We start from the raw sequence: 7,174 nt of genomic DNA on the forward strand, positions 1-7,174 counted from the left end.
AGGCCAGCTGGGCAAAAAGCAAGAGGCGAAAGGTGAAAGTCTCAGAATGTGTGTTGTGCCAGTGCACTGTCTGTAAGGCTGTGAAAGGCTAACAGTGCTGCTGGAGGTACAAATGCCAGGAAGCAAGGGAACAACTGTACCTATGCTTTGAGAAGCTGGTAAACAGCTTTCCGTTTCCTCCCAGGTCCCAGATCTGTGGGAGGATGAGTAGACCTGAAGTGACACAGCTGGTGTGGTAGTTGGTCAAAACATCAGAAAACATCTTTCTTGGTGTGCCGCTAACCTAGAGAAAACCTCTTCTGCTTGTCAGTGCAGACACAGGATGATGCTATGCATACATAATTGGTGAGCCATTTGGTGACATTTGGATTTACTGAAATAAGTGTGCTGTAATGTAGAGCCAGTGAACAAAATTGCCAATTGATCCAAACACTGACCGACCATCAGTGAAGGAAGAGTTAGTATATGAATTACTACAGGAGCTTGACCCCCACAAATCAATGGGCCCTGACACCATCCACCCAAGGGTGCTGAGAGAGCTGGCTGACATCATTGCAAGGCCACTCTCCATAATCTTTGAGAAGTCGTGGAGAACGGGGGATGTCCCAGAGGACTGGAGGAAGGCAGATGTTACCCCTATCTACAAGAAGGGCTCGAGAGAGGATCCAGGTAACTGTAGGCCCATCAGCCTTACTTCAATCCCTGGGAAATTATGGAACGAATCCTCCTGGGGGCCATCACAAGTCAAATGAAGCACATGATTGGGAAAAGCCAACATGGCTTCACTAAAGGCAGATCATGCTTGACAAACCTGGTGGCCTTCTATGACAAAGTGACTTGCCTGGTTGACATGGGGCAGGCGGTGGGCATTGTCTACCTAGACTTCTCCAAGGCCTTTGATACGGTCCCCCACAGCTTCTTCCTGGAGAAATTGATGTGTTATAGCCTAGACAAGTGGTCTGTGCAGTGGGTGGGGAACTGGCTGACAGGCTGCACCCAAAGGGTGGTGATAAATAGCTCTTTCTCAAACTGGCAACCTGTCAGTAGTGGAGTCCCCCAGGGATCGATATTGGGCCCAATGTTATTCAATATCTTTATAAGTGATCTGGATAACGGCATCAAGTGTAGCCTGATGAAGTTTGCTGATGACACCAAGTTGAGTGGGGAAGTAGACACTCCAGAAGGGAGAGCTGCTCTGCAGGAAGATGTGGATAGGCTGGAAGAGTGGGCCAGCAAGAACCTTCTGAAGTTCAACAAGGAGAAGTGTAAGGTCATGCACCTGGGAAAACATAATCTGGGAGTGCAGCGCAGACTGGGATGCACCTGGCTGGAGAGCAGCTCTGTGGAAAGGGACCTCGGGGTCCTGGTGGTCAGAAAGCTCAACATGAGCCAACAGTGTGCTGCTACGGCCAAGAAGGCCAACAGGATGCTGAGTTGCATCAAAAAGGGCATCACCAGCAGAGATAAAGAAGTCATTATCCCACTCTACTCAGCACTTGTCAGGCCACACCTGCAGTACTGTGTGCAGTTCTGGTCCCCGCTATACAAAAAAGATGTGGACAGGCTGGAAGGGGTCCCGAGAAGGGCCACCAAGACGATCAAAGGATTGGGAAGCCTGCTGTATGAGAATAGGCTGGGAGAACTGGGTTTGTTCAGCCTTGAGAAAAGGAGGCTCCAAGGGGATCTCATCCCCATGTACCAGTACTTAAGGGGTAGCTACAAAGCTACAAAATGGAGACTCCCTTTTTACAAGGAGTCACACGGAGAGGATGAGGGGGAATGGACACAAGCTTTTCTTGCAGAGGTTCCAACTGGACACAAGAGGAAAATTTTTCACACTGAGGACAGCCAACGATTGGAATAATCTTCCCAGGGAAGTGGTTGATTCGGCCATGTTGGACACCTTTAAGAGTCGTCTGGACAGGGTGCTGGGCCATCTTGTCTAGCCTGTGCTCTTCCCAGAAAGGTTGGGCTAGATGATCCCTGAGGTCCCTTCCAACTTGGGATTCTGTGATTCTATGATTCTGTGTGTGTGATTCTGTGAAATAACCCCAGGCATGTTGGACAGAGATCTTCTTGTCTACGGTGTTAATAAGCAATACGGTATTTACAAGCTGAGTCTTCTGGGTATTACAGCATTTGCTTGTTTGAGCCAAATAAACATGATGGATTTGGAGTAGGAACACTTAGAGAGAGGGAAATCTAGCCTTAAAGCAATGTTAATCCTCAAATGTACCATGTAAAGCTGCTTGAAAACACTTGACAGACCAGTTCTTGACAGAGAATGTCTTGCCAGTTTAACTTGTTAATGGGAACATAGTGACTTCATTTAAAAATGGGAGTGTTACATCTGGTAAGTTCAAGACACTTCAAGAGTCTTTATACATGTGACTTAGTGACAACATCTTCTCTATACCACCTACCTCCTCTGCAATACAGTTCATCTCTGCTAAGTTCCTGTTGAGAGGGCTTTAAACTAGATACGAAGGGGGAAGGGGATAAAACCAGGCTTGCTAGGAATGAGTCTAGGGGTGGCATACCTGTGTTGGAAAAGAGATCAATAGATCAACTGAAGTGCATTTATACCAATGCATGCAGCACAGGCAATAAACAGGAAGGGCTGGAAGCCATCGTGCGTCAGGGAAACTATGATGTGGTCGCCATCGCGGAAACATGGTGGGATGACTCGCACAACTGGAGCACTGCAATGGATGACTACAAGCTCTTTAGAAGGGACAGGCAATGAAGGAGAGGTGGAGGGGTAGCCTTGTATGTTAGAGAGTGTTTTGACTGTCTAGAACTCAATGACGGTAATTATAAGGTTGAGTGCTTATGGGTAAGGGTCAGGGAAAGGCCAATAAGGGAGACATCCTGGTGGGAGTCTGTTATAGACCACCCAACCAGGATGAAGAGACAGATGAAGTACTCTACAAGCAGTTGGCTGAAGTCTCACAATCTCTAGCCCTAGTTCTCTTGGGAGACTTCAACTTACCAGATATCTGCTGGAAATACAACACAGCAGAGAGAAAGCAGTCTTGGAGGTTCCTGGAGTGTGTGGAAGATAACTTCCTGATACAGCTGGTGAGCGAGCCAACCAGGGGAGGTGCCCTGCTGGACCTGCTGTTTATGAACAGAGAAGGCCTGGTGGGTCATGTGGTGGTCGGAGGCTGTCTTGGGCTCAGCGACTATGACATGATAGGGTTTTCAATTCTTGGAGGAGCAAGGAAGAGGGTCAGCAAAACCACTAGCCTGAACTTCAGAAGGGCAGACTTTGGATTGTTAAGGAGTCTGGTTAACATAGTCCCTTGGGAGGCAGTCCTGAAGGGCAAAGGAGTCCAGGAAGGCTGGATGTTATTAAAGAAGGAAGTCTCAAAGGCTCAGGAGCAGGCTGTCCCTGTATGCCGTAAGTCGAGCAGGTGGGGGAGAAGACTGGCTTGGCTGAATAGGGAGCTTTGGCTGGAACTCAAGAAAAAAATGAGAGCTTACTGCCTTTGGAAGAAAGGGCAGGTGACTCAGGAGGACTACAAGCATGTTGTGAGGTTATGCAGGGAAAAGATTAGGAAGGTGAAGGCCCAGCTGGTACTTAAACTGGCTGCCACTGTTAAAGATAAAAAATGTTTTTATAAGTACATCAGTGACAAAACGAAGGCCAGGGACAACCTCCCTCCTTTGTTGGATGCGGAAGGTAACCTTGCCAGGAAAGATGAGGAGAAGGCTGAGGTACTTAATGCTTTCTTTGCCTCAGTCTTTAATAGTCAGACTGGTCATCCTCAGGGCTGTCAGGCCCCTGTGCTGGGAGATAGAGATAATATGCAGAATGAAGTCCCAGTTGTTGAAGAGGTGGCAGTCACTGACCTGCTCCTTCACCTGGATGTTCACAAGTCCATGGGGCCAGATGGGATCCACCCGAGGATACTGAGGGAGCTGTCAGAGGAGCTTGCCAAGCCACTGTCCATCATTTATCAGCAGTCCTGGTCAACCAGGTAGGTCCCAGATGACTGTAAACTAGCGAACATGACACCCCTCTACAAGAAGGGTCGGAAGGAGGATCCGGGGAACTACAGGCCTGTCAGCCTGACCTCTGTTCTGGGCAAGGTCATGGAGCAGATCATCTTGAATACTATTACACAGCACATGCGGGACACCCAGGGGATCGGGCTCAGCCAGCATGGGTTTATGAAAGGGAGGTCCTGCCTCACTAACCTGGTCTCCTTCTATGATAAAGTGACCCACTTAGTGGATGAGGGGAAGGCGGTGGACGTTGTCTACTTGGACTTTAATAAGGCCTTTGACATGTCTCCCACAGCATTCTCCTGCAGAAGCTGGCTGCTCACGGCTTGGACAAGTGTACTCTGCGCTAGGTTAAAGACTGGCTGGATGGCCGAGCCCAGAGAGTGGTGGTGAATGGAGTCAAATCCAGTTGGTGGCCAGTCACGAGTGGCGTTCCCCAGGGCTCAGTGTTGGGACCGGTCCTGTTCAATATCTTCATTGATGATCTGGATGAGGGGATTGAGTGCACCCTCAGTAAGTTTGCAGATGACACCAAGCTGGGTAGAAGTGTTGATCTGCTGGAGGGCAGGAAGGCCCTACAGAGGGATCTGGACAGGCTGGATCGTTGGACCGGAGCCAACGGTATGAGATTCAACAAGGTGAAGTGCCAGGTCCTGCACTTGGGTCACAACAACCCCATGCAACGCTACAGGCCTGGGGAGGAGTGGCTGAAGAGCTGCCTGGAGGAAAAGGACCTGGGGGTGTTGGTTGGACAGCCGGCTGAACATGAGCTGGCAGTGTGCTCAGGTGGCCAAGAAGGCCAACGGCATCCTGGCTTGTATCAGGAATAGTGTGGCCAGCAGGAGCAGGGAGGTGATCGTGCCCCTGTACTCGGCACTAGTGAGGCCGCACCTCGAGTACTGTGTGCAGTTTTGGGCCCCTCACTACAAGGAAGACATCGAGGTGCTGGAGCGTGTCCAGAGAAAGGCAACGAAGTTGGTGAAGGGTCTGGAGAGCAGGTCTTATGAGGAGCGGCTGAGGGAATTGGGATTGTTTAGCCTGGAGAAGAGGAGGCTGAGGGGAGACCTTATTGCTCTCTACAACTACCTGAAAGGAGGTTGTAGCGAGGTGGGGGTCAGTCTCTTCTCCCTAGTAACAAGCGATAGGATGAGAGGAAATGGACTCAAACTATGCCAGGGGAAGTTTAGGTTGGATATTAAGAAAAACTTCTTGACTGAAAGGGTTGTCAGGCATTGGAACAGGCTGCCCAGGGAGGTGGTGGAGTCTCCATCCCTGGAGGTATTTAAAAGAAGGGTAGATGTGGTGCTTGAAGATATGGTTTAGTGGTGGACTTGGCAGTGATAGGTTAGCGGTTGGACTCGATGATCTTAAGGGTCTTTTCCAACCTTAACAATTCTATGATTCTGTGAAAACAGTTGAAACACCTCTCTTGACTGTTGATTAGTTTCATCAACTGCTGTATTGACTCCCAAGGTAAATGTTCTGCAAAATATCAGCAAAATAAATGTCAACTTGACAAAACACCTGTCCGAGGTTTTACATGCGGTATGTCCACAGTCACAAAGTTCCTTTGCCAAGGCTGCTTGTTCTAATACCACCAAGGGGAAAGAAAGAAACTTTCTTCTGCTCTCTCAGCCTTTCCTCATAGGAGAGGTGCTTCAAATCGTTCTACATCTTACTGGCCCTTTGCTGGACCCTCTCCAGTATGTCCATGTCTCTCTTGTACCAGGGAGTCCAGAGCTGGACACAACACTGGTTGGTTGAGGTGGGGCCTCACTGGTGCTGCAGGGAGGGCAAGGCTCACCTCCCTCAACCTGCTGGCAGCACTCCTCCTATTTCAGTGCAGGAATCTATCTGCCACCTTTGCCACAAGGACACATTGCTGGCTTATGTTCACTTGGTGAACTTGGTGTTCACCAGGACTCTAAGGTCCTTTTTGGCAAAGCTGCTTTCCAGTGGAGTGGTCCCCAGCATGTACTGCTGCACAGGGCCATTCCCCCCCAGCTGCAGGACTTTGCACTTGCTCTTGTTGAACTTCATAATGTTGAGTGTTTGTGTGTGGTGGGAGGTGTACACATGCTAATTGAAAAAGAAATCATTCCTGCCCTGTTCCTGGGGTTGGATATTTCTAGGAGTTAATAGGGAATTTCCATCTTCTAGATCTTGTCCTGAAAGCCTATATTGGAAATGCAGGTGCTTGAAGTACCCTGAGCAGGTAACCTCTTGCATTGCTGGTTTGTTCTCTTTCTCATATTGATGGCATGTTGGTGAGGGAGAGTTCCCTCAGTGTAACTGAGTAAAGATCAGTTGCTTATAATTCGGGGATAAGAAAGTCTCTGGGTATTCATCCTCCCCAGTGAGGGCTCAGTCATGTAACTGTTTACATTGCTTCTTGATTTGGTACTTCTATTTATCCAGTGAATTTTGTTTTACAGTTACAGTTATTGGTCACCTCTGTGGGCCTACTGTCATGATCCACTGTTGGACTGAATAATTTGATAATTCTGGGAGGTTGGGGGCGGCAGGGCTTAACTTCTTCTGATTTACTCCAATGCGTTGTTGTGACTAGGTTCCTTTTACATTCTTGGAAACAGAATTAAGACTCAAGATAGAGTCAAGTGCCAAGTCACTTTATTTGGCCAGAAATAGATATGGGAGAGAAAAGCAAAGAAAGAGAAAAAAAAAGGGTGAAAAAGGGAATGAGAGGGAGAGAGGGAGGAAGAAAATGGGACTGTTGTGGTAGCTATCATCACGGATCATGCAGTGGTCTCTCCATCCATACAGTTGGTTGGTGTGGTCCGGGCGGTCCCTGCAGTCCGGGCGGTCCAGTGTATCATCAAGTCCCATGGGGCGGGGGGGGGGAAGTTCCAGAATGCTCCCTGTCTAGTTTCCCCCTTTATAGAGTTATCCTTCTGCATAGACAGTAACTGTTCTGCATACCCCTGCCTCCCACTTGGAGGTGGGGTGCATGACCAGTACTGTTACTGAGGGTGCTTGAAAGTTCCAGAGGGTCCGAGCTCCCCTCCATATATTGCCAGTCAGCCTTGAGCCAGGGTATAAGCAGGGAGGATAAGTACTCTGAAATAACGGGGTGCACATTCCTGTTGGGTCAACCTTAGTGATTAAACTGTTCCGCTCAGCTGTAGTAGTGATCAGGCTTTGG

The sequence above is a fragment of the Phalacrocorax aristotelis genome, chromosome Z (genome assembly GCF_949628215.1).
Source record: "Phalacrocorax aristotelis chromosome Z, bGulAri2.1, whole genome shotgun sequence".
NCBI lineage: Eukaryota > Metazoa > Chordata > Aves > Suliformes > Phalacrocoracidae > Phalacrocorax > Phalacrocorax aristotelis.